Source organism: Emydura macquarii, unplaced genomic scaffold, assembly GCF_026122565.2.
Source record: "Emydura macquarii macquarii isolate MOO-44397 ecotype Brisbane River unplaced genomic scaffold, CSIRO-AGI_Emac_v2 contig_1635, whole genome shotgun sequence".
Lineage (NCBI taxonomy): Eukaryota > Metazoa > Chordata > Testudines > Chelidae > Emydura > Emydura macquarii.
The window spans coordinates 209,266-222,484 of record NW_027131772.1 but is presented as its reverse complement, the minus strand read 5'-3'; positions in this window follow the sequence as shown (position 1 = coordinate 222,484).

Sequence of the window (13,219 nt, the reverse complement as noted above, 5' to 3'; positions counted from 1 at the left end):
TCTTCCGGTCCTAGTCCGGATTGGCCATAGCTTCCCACCTAGTGTCAGCCGCACGTTTTATTAGCACACCCCCACTTTGTGTGCCGAGGTGCCTAATACAAATGTTAAATGAGATCGGTTCCAAGACCGATCCCTGAGGAGCTCCACCAGTAACCTCCCTCCAGCCTCCCCGCTCTGACCACTAGTCCCTACTCCCCTCCCACCGCCAGGCATAGAACCCAGGAGTCCTGGCTCACAGCCACTCTAACCACTCAGTCTTATCGCTACCGAACCAGCAAGCACGTTGCCTTTAAGGCCAGGAACACGCTATCTTGGTTCCCTTCCCTCCCCTGAGCCACCAGCCACTCACAGCACCTGGGGCTATTGCCACAGATCTCGATGAACTTGCCCCATCCAACGTCCCTGGTCACCCGTTAGTGTCAGCGGTGGGATCAGATCCGAGTCCCAGCTGCTAACACAGGCCCATGGCCCAGGTAAGAGCCGCTCTTCCTTGTTTTGGGGGAAAAAGCCAGATACGGGGAGAACAATTCTTCGAATCTCTAAATCACTGAAAGGAGATTAAAGGGTGAGAGTTTCTTACGGGAGCGGACCCAGCTGAGATCAGGGCCCCATTGTGCCGGGCGCTGCCCAGACACAGGGAGAGACTCTGCCCCAACAGAACCACAATTAAAATAGACAATAGGTGGGAAAGGAAACTGAGGCATAGGGCAGGGAAGCGACTTGCCCACTGAGGTACAGCAGGTCCATGGCAGACCCTGCAGTAGAAGCTGGGGCCCTGTGTCCCACTGCAGTGCGCTAGCCACGGGAACACACGGTCTCACCACAGCTCAGGCTAGCCTTGACAATACTCTGGGAACTTCCCAAACACAGAGTGCGAGCCAGTCCCTGTGGGACGAGCTCTCAGTGTGAGATATGGGGACTGAACATGGTGGGGGAACATCGCCCTGCGCTGTTAAACAGTGGCCATGCCCCACCCCAGAGCAGGCTGCATTTCTGTGCTGGTTGAAAAGATCAACAGCTGGGCAAGCTGTGACGGGGGCTGAGATCATATGGGGGAGGCCACGCTTGATTGAACTACTGTTCAGAGAGAGCATGGCATTTGGGTTAGAGCTGGGACTCCTGGGTTCTTTGCCTGGCTCTTGGAGGGGAAGTTTTCAGACACACTCTGGCCCTGAGATGCTCGCTGGCCAGTTGTACCATTACGTAGAGAGATTGTTCTCAGAGCAGTTTGGTAGCAGCAGACGCTGGCCCTGCCCAGGATGTGCTCACAGACACACCGAGAAGGGACCCGATAAACAATGTAGTTATCGGAGAGGAGGCAGCAGAGGCAGTGATGGGGCTGCAGAGCTGCAGGATGGGCCGGGGGGCTGAGTAGGGGGCCCTCTACTCTTGTAGTCAGTGCTGGCCCAGTACCCCAGGGGGGCACTAGCGGGTGCTGTGCAGCAGGCAGGGGGTGGGGGGCTCAGTAGGGGGTTCTCTCATCTCGCAATCCGGGATGGTCTCTGCTTGTGGTGCTCTGCTGTTCCCAGCTGAGACACTGAACCGGGCCCTGCCCCTTGTGGCTGTTAAACCCCCATGGCTCTATCTCAAGGTCCCTGTCACACCCCAACATGGTAGTTCCTTTCTGCCTCCCCTGCATCTCCCCACACGTGTCGCCTCCACACAAGAAGAGTCCTCTGGTCCTGCCCTGAAACCGCCCTCCACGTTGCTGTGAGCTGTCAATCAGGCAGTGCACTCCTCCCCAGACGTGGCTGCATTTCACCCCCGAGGCTGTGAGCCCTGCACACACAGCCTGCAAAGCACACAGGGATGGAAATGCAGCCGACCCTTGCTGCATCGAGCTTTACTGCTAGGAAATTATTTTATGAGGGGCCTAGGTGTGATACACCGGCTGCGCCGCTGATCCTGCGGCCGGATGATGCTGGGGGCATTGCCCGGCACAGACGAGCTGTCTCCCAGAAACGCTGCAGGTGAATCATTCCCGGCCTCTTTCCCCCCCCAGGCCCGCAGAGCGCTGTGTGCCGGACGGAGATGGCCCTTGTGCTGTTCCCTGCCCTTTGCCTGCTGAGTGGTGAGTATTGTCACACAGACCTGGAGATCTTTGCTCCCTGCTGATGGCCAGGCGGTGGAGGGGGGAGGAATCTCCAAAACTCCAATATCCCCTTCCCCAGTTCCCGAGGGAGTCGGCAGGGCTCATTGTCACCCACACGCCGGGGGGGAAGGAGCTCAGACAGCCCCACAACGCAACTTCACCGACTCTGTTTCAAAGCCCCTGATTGCGAGACCGAGCCCAGCCCGCGGGCCGGGTTCTCAGCTCGCCGGAGCCGGGCACTGTCCTGATCCCCAACGATTCGTGTCCCCCACAGGCGCCTACACCCAGAACTGGGGAGTGACATTCGCTGCAGGGCCCCTTGCTGGATGGGTCGGCTCCTGCGTGACCATCCGCTGCTCCTTCAGCTACCCTGCAGGGGAGACTGTCACAGCCGTGAACTGGACACTGGACAGGGATCAAACCGTGTATCACTCGGACAACGATCGCATCAACTCTGCCTTTAAGGGGCGCGTCCGCTACCTGGGGGACCTGCAGAACAGCTGCTCCCTGCGGCTGGCCCGGCTGCGCCTCAGCGACAACGGCACCTACCGCTTCCGGTTTGTGACAGTGAGAAATGGCTGGAAGAGTGAACCAGGACAGCAGCTCAGAGTCTCTGGTAACCAGCTTCCCTCCAGCACCTCCTGTTCAACACGGGGCACGTGAATAACCTTAGAGAACCACACACACACGCACACACAGACACACACACACACGCACAGACAGACAGACACACACAGGCACACACACGCACAGACAGACAGACACACACACACACACACATACACACACACACACAGACACACACACGCCCCATTTCTGCCCTGCTCTGCAGTCCCACACCTCGGCGCTGCCTCTCTCACATGCTGCTGGGGCACTGGGAGCGTGTTGTCTAGTGGTCACAGCTGGGATCCAGGACTCCCGGGTCCTCTCCCCGGCTCTGGGAGGCAGTGGGGGGCAGTGGTGAGAGCAGGTGGGACCTGTGGCTCAGATCCCCAGGCTGTGCTGGCAGAGCCGTGTCTCTGTCTAACCCGTGGCCTGTGCTGAAGAGCTGCTGAGACGGACCCTGCAGCCAGCGAGAGGCAGCAGGTGTGAGGGGAATCGGAGGGGGGGTGCTGGGGCCCGATGTGTGGGGCCCCCCATAGCGGCTGTGCCTCTCCGGGCAGTCCCAGCGCTCCCCGTGTCTCTAGCTAATGTTTGCCCCTCCCCCAGCGCCCCCAAGCCCTCGTTGCCCCGTCTGTGCCGCACCCGCCACCCTGGGGGCTGCTCCCCTCCCCACAGCCAGGCCGTGGCCCCTGGGATCGGGGCCAACCCAGGGCCCCACAGCGTTCAACGGCTCCCGACCCCCCTCTCCTCACAGCCTCTCCGTGCCAGCCCCGCCTGGGGAGCCTAATGGACCCGGGACCCTCCCTCATCTGCTCCGTGCCGGACGCCTGCCCCCATCGCCCCTCCTGGTACGACGCAGACGGCGCGCAGCGGAGCCCAGGGCAAACCCCGGCTGGGGAGAAGGCGACCGAGCTGCCGATATCCCCATCCCGGCTGCCCCCCGGCATGGCGCTGAGATGCCTGGTGGACGGATACTGGGATGGGTGCGGCTCCGACCAGCCCCAGCCCCCGGGGCCAGGTGAGCCCTGCTTCCAGACATGGCCTGGGCGCAGCGGGGGCTGGGAGTCAGGACGCCTGGGTTCTGTCCCCAGCTGTGGGAGGGGAGTGGGGTCTAGTGGTTACAGCACAGGATGGGGGGTTGGGAGCCAGGACGCCTGGGTCCTATTCCCTCAAAATCTGTCCTGTGGCTTTAGCTAATGTCCTTGCCCCGGGCGGCTGGAGGGGGGGGACCTGCCCCTTCGCTCAGGGCCCCGCTGACAAACTCTCGCCCTCAGTCGCCCCGAACGTGCCCAGCGTGGAGGTTTTGCTGCCGGGAGGGAAGACGGCGATAAAGGCAGGCGATGGGTTTACGCTGCGCTGCCAGGCTGGTGCCCTGGGGCCCGGGGCCGGGTACGTCTGGTCCTGCGGGGACGTGTGGCTGCCAGGAGCCGGGCAGGATTTCCGCACTGTGAAGGCAGACGTCTCTGACGGAGGGAGCTACTCGTGCGGTGTCTGGGTGTCCGGCCCCGGCTGGGCGTATCTGAGCCTCTCTGCGAGGGAATCGGTCGAAGTTCAGGGTAAGCAGCGAGGGCTGGCGAGAGCCTCCCCCCACCCAGCCGCCCCCCCAGCTCCCCACACGGCCTCCTGGAGCAGCCCCATGTCCCCCGCCTCGTCCCCCTGCGTCGTCCCCGCCCGCCTCCTCTCCCTGCCTCGTATTCCACCCCCGCCTCCTAATCACCATGTTTGGTCAACACCCCAACCTCCATCACCCCCCACCTCGGTCACCTCCTCCACACCTCCATCCTTCCCCTGGCTGGGCCCATCAGTGACATATTCAGTTTGTGCCCCACACAAGCTTCCCCTGGGTCCCCGCCCCCTCTGGGCCACACCCGCCCCCTCTCCCCCTGCCTTTGCCCCAGGTTCTTCTGGGGGATCCCCTGCCCCTTATCCCCATGTCTCCCTGCCTGTTCTGGCCCCATGGACCCGCATGAGCCAGGCCATGGCCCTCTCCCTGCCCTAGATCACTAGCCTATTCTGGATCAGGTCCCCCCACTCTGTCTTTCTCTGTTCCCACCCTGAGTGTCCGTCTCGCCCCCCAATGTCCCTACAGGCGTCCACATTACAGCGGCACCTGGCAGCAGCCCGCGGGAAGGGGAATCGGTGACGCTCACGTGCGATCCCACCAGCAGCCTCTCCACCCCCAGCTCCTAGGCCTGGGGCGGCCAGAGGCGGGAGGGATTCCCGTGGGAATGGTGCTGGGAAGCGTCGTGGCAGAGCCTGCTGCAGAATATCTCTGCCAGGCCGCCAACGGGGTCGGGCTGTCCCCATCCCCCCATCACCATCATTGTCTGGGGTCACTGCCAGTGACGTGAAAAGAGACCTACGGGGGGCGGGAGGGGAGAAGGGCAGGGCTGGGGTTGTACCTTTTGCCGTAAGACCAGGGCGGAAGGGTCGTTGCGGGCAGCGCAGTGGATAAAGACTCGCCATGAGCGCCCAGTCCGGTCCTGGGTGCAGGAACAGGGAATCTGGAATAGGAGCAGGGAGGTTATTTTCCCTCTGGGTTTGGCCCCGGTGCGACCGCTGCTGGGGTCCTGTGTCCAGGCCTGGGGCCCACAATTGCAGAAGGCGGCTGATCAGCTGGGGAGGGGAGAGAAAAGAGCCAGGAGAATGAGACAATGATTGAAACCTGCCTTCGACTGAGAGACTCCAGAGCTCCATCTGCTTAGCTTCATCAAGGGAAGGGACGGGGTGACTTGATCCCCGTCTGTAAGGCCCTACGCAGAGAGCAGGGATTTGAAAATGGGCCCGTCAGCCTAGCTCAGGGTTTTAACCTTTTTTTCACTTGTGAACCCCTAAAAAATAGCGAATGGCAGTGCAGCCCCCATGGAAATCTTAGACCCGGTCTGCGGCCCCCAGAGCTCCACAGACGACGGGTTGAGAACAAAGGCCTTAGAGGAACCTCCTCCCTTGGGGCAGCCCCCGTGTGTCCCACTCTGCCTTCAGGGCCAGCCCCGTGGCCTCAGCACCTCTGAGACGGAGCCACTGGTCTCCAGCCCCCTTGCTTCACCCTGGGAGCTGTGCCCGGCGAATCCAGCTCGGACAGCTCCTTGCACACACTCCCGGGAGCCGTGCACCCCAGCCATGCCCGGCAGGGATGCCCGGCAGCCTTTGCCAAGCAGCGTGGTATTTGTTAACCCCGCCTCGAAACCCCTTAGCTCAGCGCAGAGATGCAAAGGCGAAGACGTCAGACACCCCGGCCAAGGCAAGACAATGCACCCACTGGGCTGCAATGCATCCCATTTCAGGCTCTCTCTGTCCCTCCCTCTGCCCCGGGAGAGGGCAGCCAGCCTCTCCCAGAAGCCAGCCCTTATCCCTGCCAGTCCCACCTGCATTCTTTGTTCGGGGCCTGGTCTCCGCTCAGCTTTTCCAGGCCATCGATTAACACTGAGCAATGATCTGGCACCGGGGCTTCCCACTGGTCTCTGTGCTTCCACCCACGCCTCGCACTGCTGCCATGAGCAGGCTTAACCCCAGGGCCGTATTACCCATTAGGCACAATAGAGACAGTGCCTAGGGCCTACGAAACTTTCAGGGCCTACGAAAAATGTTGTGAACTAAAACAAAATCTATCCGAAAATTTGAAAAGCAAACCATAAAATCAAAATTCATATCTTCTTAAATTCAATATATTGATCTAAGGTACAAATTACTGTTATATTATTACATATATCCATTGTAAATGTAATTCTGTGACAAGATTTAAGGAATATGGTTACAATATTAGCAAACGGGAATGCATTAAATGCAGGTTTCAATTCTGAACAATTTTTATTTGACATTTTGCTCAGAGTGGCATCATTAGGGGCCACAAAACCTCGCAATTAATGTGGCCCCAGACTTTAAAATCAAATTAGTTATTTCGGTCGGGGGGGCCTACGAAGGCAAGTGTGCCTAGGGCCTACGAAGATCTTAAAACGGCCTTGCTTAACCCTTCGGCCTCCACTGGGCAGCGGGAAACAGGCCCACAACTTAGTCAAAATGTGATCGAATGTTCCCGCTTCGTCACCGACAGAGAAACGGGGGAGTCTCGAGTGGGCGTAGAGAGGCCAGCTGACCTCTGGATTTGGCACTGGTGCGAGCGCTGCTGGAATCCGGGCCCAGTTCTGGGGTTCCCGATTCCAGATGGGTGCTGATCAATGGGAGCGCGATCAGAGAAGAGCCGCGACCGTGATTAAAGGGTTGGAAAACCTGCCGTAGCGTGGGCCACTCCAGGAGCTCCGTCGATTTAGAGACGGTGAAGCAGTGACTCGATGATCCCTTCTATAGGTCCCTACACAGGGAGCAAATCTTTGATCACGGTCTGCTCGGTCTTTGAACTGAAACCTTTTGGCTTTCCCTGGTTTGCCGAAAAGGGCCCGTTTCCCCCAGAGTCCCTCCCTCCAGTTCCAACGGCCTTTGCCTTTTCAACAACCATCATCGGGTGAGGGACCCCACAAGCAGGCAGGGTTCAAGTAAGCGTGTCTATTAACCACACACAGCGCGCCAGGCTGAGCTACATGCACGCCTGGCTGCTCCAGCTGCCTTCTAAAGCATGCAACACGGTGAGCGCCCCAGAGGGCTCACCACCTATTTAAAGCGACACCGCACCGCAGGCTGGCGCTTGGCACAAACCCAGTTTTTCTCACCCTTTTCACAGCTCCGTTCTCCCTCTGTTTCCAGATGCCCCGAAAGGTGTGAACATCATGGCTACACCCGGGGCTGTGCTGTGCGAAGGGGACCCGGTGAAGTTAAGGTGCCGTTTCAGCAGCAGTGTCCCCGCTGCCGTCACCTACACCTGGTACAAGGATAACAGCAGCCTGGGGCTGTCCCAGCCAGAGCTGGCGTTTCAAAGCGTGACAGACGCTGGGGAATATCGCTGCGAGGTTCACAACCAGGTTGGGCTGGGCCGTTCGCCCCCCGTGGTCATCACTGTCCTAGGTAGGTCCAGAAGATCCCTGGCATCTCAGGGCGGCTAGTATGGCTAAGGTTCAGGCTGGCAAAGCCCTGGGCCGCGGCTGTCAGCGCCTGATGATCGTGACGTCAGCCTCCGTCTTCCCTCAGGCTACAGCAGGTGCCAATATCTGAGCCCCGGCCTTGTGGCCGGCATCTCGGTTGCCAGCCTGGTCCTCGTTGTCCTCGTTACCGTGGGGGCTTGTTACCTGCTCAGGAGACGCTGGCGGCAGGCTGCGCAGGGTAAGAGGCGCACTGCTTCAATGGGAACAGGTGTGGTTGGTGCTGGGGACAGGTGAATTGGGGGGGAGGCAGGGCCGGTGGGAGACCCTTGGGGGGATTCGGAGACTGGGGGGCTGGTGTTTGGGGGGGCCGGTGGGAGACCCATAGGAGGATTCGGGGGCTGGTGGGAGACCCTTGGCAGTGTAACAATCTTGGGGTTCATTAAATAACAAAGCAGTGAATGAGGAAGGAATAAAACTTCAATCCCACAAACTGCAGAGAGCTCCGGCGGTGAACTGCTGCACACAGCTCTGTGGTGTCGAGGGTGACGGCTCTCACCGACTCACTCTTAGTGCCGTGCAGTGTGCAAACTTCTGGGTACAGAGACTAATAATCTGTGACTATTAAATAATCCTCGGATTGCCCGGTGAATAAGTCAGTGCCTGACTTCTCCGAAGGCCGTTGTGGATCTGGATGGGGTCGCAGTGGCTCTGCCTGTTGGTCTGGCTTGTATTTCAAGCATGAAAAGCAGCGTCCTACCACGTTAGTGATGTGATTGATCCATGGCCCATACAGCACCTCTCGTGCTCATTCTTTGCACGTCTCAAATCCTAAATGACCTCGTGGATCCTCTGTAGCATTTCTTTTGGGAGACTTGTTGGAATTACAACCTTCCTGCCCTTGAAATCACCCCATCTATCACAGGAAGGCCAGGTCTGCAGTTCCAGTCGTCTCTGATATTTGGACAGTAACTGCTCATTTCTTCAGGACACCCTTTAACTATCACTTCTTTAAGGATTCCCAATGAGTCCATTTTCTCCATCTCCTCTCTTATTTCTTGCAGTTTCCTCTTAGCTCTGGGCATTGACTTTACAATCAGATCGACACAGGCCTGCATCTCTGTCTCTAAAGTCTTCTCTGGTTTCGTGGGAGCCACTGCTCTGGAAAGTGCATCTGCTGTGAACATGAATTTACCGGGTGTGCAGGTCACAACCAACTCACACTTCTGCAGCTTTATCATCATTCTGTGCACCCTTATGGTGCAGTCAGTCAGCAGTTTGCTGAATAACGCTGTCAGGGGCTTGTGCTCCGTTTCAGCTCCACTGTCTGACAGTAAATACACTGATCGAATCTCTCACAGGCAAACAAGATTCCTAAAAGCTCCTTCTCCATCTCTGGGTATCTGGTTTCTGCCTCAGTCAGTGATTTGGATGCATATTCCACTGGTTTCCAACACTCTTCAGGCTTCTGTAAAATCTCTGCATCCAACCCAGACCGTGAAGCATTTGCTGAAATTTTAACAGGCCTTCCTGGTGCATAAAACGTCAACACTGGGTCTTGCATCAGTTGTTGTTTTAAACCCTCCCATGATTCCTCCTGTTCCGCACCCGACCCATTCCTTTTATCCTCTAGGAGTTTTCTCAAAGCCGCTGCTTTGGTAATAGATCAGGGGTGAATTTCCCAAGAGAATGAACCATTCCCAGGACCCGCTGGACATCTTTCTTTGACTGGCGAGGTGGCGTCATTTCAATGGCTGAAATCCTCCTCGTCTCAGGTTTTACACTTTCATTGGAAAGAACGTTCCCAACCAAAGTCAGTTCTGTGACCCCGAAAACACCTTTCTCCCTCTGTAGTTTGAGGTTTGCAGCTCTCCTTGCATCCAGGACTTGCTAACGTCGACAATCGCGGTCCTCTGCCGTTGAGCCCCAGATGATGATGTCATCCATGGATGTGTCACAGATCTTAGCTATGGTTTTGTGGTACACTGCTGGCGCTGTAGCTGTGCGGGAGGGTAAGCGTCAGAATCTGCACCTTCCAATGGGGGTATTCAATTTGCACAGCTCTGAGCTTCCTTCAGTTCATTTTAGCTGCCAAAAACCTGAGCATGCGTCCGATTTACTGAACATTGAGTGTTTGCACATTGAGCCACAATCTCTTCTCCGGCTGGTGCTGTGACGTGCTCTCTTTGCACAGCCTTGCTGAGGTCTCTGGGATCTAAGTGCATGCGTAGCCGGCCGTTACTTTTCTCCACGATGACTAGGGAGCTCACCCATTCCGTGGGCGACTCAGTGTTTTGTGTGACTTGCATCGCTTCCATCCTTGCGAGCTCAGCCTTGAGTTTGTCACGCAGTGCAAATGGCACCTTTCTAGAGGACCTGCTTGTTTACCCGGATTGTGTGTTCACCTTGCGAGCAACCCAACCCCTGGAACAAGTCACCATATTCCCCAAAGAGTGCCTCAGAGCCAGGTTCAGGATGATCTTGTAGTGAGAGCACCCGTTTGACCACGCTGAGTTTCTCACACGCAGCCAGGCCTAAACCTGGCATCCACCAGACTGTCTTTAACTGAGTGCACTTGACTTTCCTGCTTTTGCAGCATTTTGCAAAATGATTGTTTTCCCCACAATTATGAGTTTCCCAAAGGCAACGCACTGTTTGGGGCCATGTCGTCATCCACACCTTCCACATAACCGTCTCTGCCCCGTCGTCTTCCCCCCAGCAGTGGTTTTCAGAGCGAGTGGTTGCACTCTTGGTTTGACCTGTCCTGGCTCTATTCTTTCATACTTAGTAAGTGGATATCCCCTTCTGAGGAATTCGGCTCTTTGGCCTGTACTTTCACAGCTTCTGCTGCCCTGCATATCGGGAGAGCTTTATCTAACGTTAAATCTCCTTCACGGAGCAGCCTCTCTTCACACGTTCTCTTTAATGCTACAAATGATTCTGTCTCTGACCAGAGACTCTGTTAACTCACCAAATTCACAGGTTTTACTGAGTTTTCTTAATTCCCTGACATATTGCTCGGTGGTGTTGTCAGTTTTTTGCATGCATGTAAAAAAAGCTGTCTCTCAAAGGTCTCTTTCGTTTTTGGCATACTGTGTTCCTCACATTTCGTCAGTATTTTATTTAACTTCAGGTTTTCATCTTCCTCAAACTTAAAGTTGTTATAAATACCCAGCGGCTCCTCCCCAACAACATGCGAAAAAGACAGGTGATTTCACATTCCAGTATAACCTCAAAGTTACGAACGCCTCGGGAATCGGGGCTGTTTGTAACTCTGAAATGTTCACAACTCTGAACAAAATGCTATGGTTCTTCCAGAAGTTTACAGTTGAACGTTGATTTAATACAGCTTTGAAACTTTACCATGCAGAAGAATACTCCTGCTTTCCCTTTCTTCTTAGTAGCTGACTTTTAACCCAGTGTTGTGCTGTGCTCGCTGTGTGTGTGTGTGTGTGTATCGGCTGCTGCTGACTGCATACTGCTGGTTCCAAAGGAGGTGTGTGATTGACAGCTCAGTTCGTAACTCGGGTGCTGGGAACTCTGAGGTTCTGCTATGTCATTTTTCTCCTCTGCCCCTATCTCTGCTAAATCTAATTCAAATCTCCGACTGAATTAGTTTCCAGTTCTCAGCAGCATCACCCAACACTTGCAGACTGGAAGGAGGTCGCAACACATCCTGTTGGGGCCTTTTTGTTTGTTTTCTGTATTTAGGCCAGTCAAGCTACTATTGTGCTCACCAAATACCCGCAAAAGCTCCTGTGCCCTGGGCATTGCTCCCGGTGCTCCTCGGATGCCCCCCTTTGTCTCCGCTTTCAGTTGCAAACACAGGAGTTAACTCCAAAATCCGGGCAGTTTCCTTCCCCTTCAGCACGGCTACACCATGTAACCGAGGGATCTCGGGTTCATTAAACAACAAAGCAGTGAATGAGGAAGGAATAAAACTTTAATAAAACCAACAGGAGAGCAGCATCCCTGGCGAACTGCTGCACACCCAGCTGTGTTCCCTTCCCAATTTCCACCCCCACTCCACTGCCTCCAGGGCACGTCTCCAAATTCCTATGTTCATCCCACTGTCCCTTATGAGGGAGTGTCTCTAAATGATAAACTTCTACAAACGTATTTCTACAGCAGAGGTCCCCAAAAGGGACGGCAGGGCCCATCGTGGGAGGAACATTTGGGGGAGGAGGAGAAGTGGCGGAGCCCAGGCCAGCCCCCACGAGGGAATGGGGAGGAAGCACCACCCAGCCCCGCTCTGCCCCCATCTCCTCTCTAGCTCCACCCCTGGCCACAGCCCAGGGCAGCTGCTGGGCCAGCTCCTGGCCCCATCACAGCTCCCAACCTCAGCCCCCCAGCCCCAATAGTGGCCCCTGACCACACCCTGCTCCTGCCCCTGGCTCCCAACAGCAGCTCCCAATGGGGCGCAGACCACGAGCAGTTGGGGGGCATGACTGAAAACATTTGGGGACCACAGGTCCTCCAGGAGGGTTCAGAGGGGTGGGAGCTAGTTGTTGGAGGACCCTGGTGGCAGATACCTGGGGGACACGGGTGGGCGGCTGGTGGAAGACATATGAGGAGATTTGGGAGATGGGGAAGACATGGGGGAATTGGGGGGTTGGACCAGTGGATTTGGGGGAGAGACTGTGGGTGCTTTGGGGCGGTGGAGGCGGGAGGTTCAGGGGGGCTGGTGGGAGATATTCAGGGGAACACAGTGGTGGGGGGCTGGTGGGACACAAGAGGTGGTTTGTGGGGGGCTGGTGGGAGACAATTGGAGGAATACGGGGGGTTGGGGCTGGTGGTGTGAGAGGAAACACCCGTGAGTTGGAGGCTGGGGGGGGTCATTGGAGACACTTCAGGGGATGCGGCAGTTGGTCTGGGGGGCTGGTGGGAGACTCACGGGGGGATTCAAGGATCTGGTGATTTGGGGAGACCCGGATTTAATAACAGAAACGATTCTTCTCTTTCCCACGAGGTGCTGAGCTTTCCCACAGGCCAGAGACAGAGCTGACCTATGAGGTGAGTCCAGCGTTCCTCCCCCTTCCTTCCCCCTGAGTGGGAGGGCCCCCCCCGACCCCACTGCCCTCTGCTAGCTGGGGTGTGTGTGCGGCTGCCGCCCCCCGAGTGCAAATCCCTGCCCCCTGCTGGGTGGAATCGGCCCTGTCTGAGAGTGTGTCTCAGACCCTATCCTGCTACTGGCTCAGAGGAGATTCCCCCAGCCACGGAGCAGCAGCAGCGCCCCCTGGCCCTGGGGGCTGTTGAGCTGGGATCTCACTAGCTCTCCCTCGTTTTGGGCCTACAGGAACTCCAAAGACCAAGCCAGGATATTTACAGCCAGCTGGATTATCCCCGAGCCGGTTCCCGCTGAGCTCTGCTGAAATCCCAACTGGCCGAAGCCCCCTCTGCACTGCCTGGACCTTAAACACAAAGAAGAGCCATTGGACTCAATGGGGCCAGACCCCAGCTGGTGTTAATTGACCGTTGCTCCTCCGGAGAACTCGATCAGGAATAAATAGTTCTGAAACGCAGAGGATTGGGGGTATTTCTTTCTCTATATCAA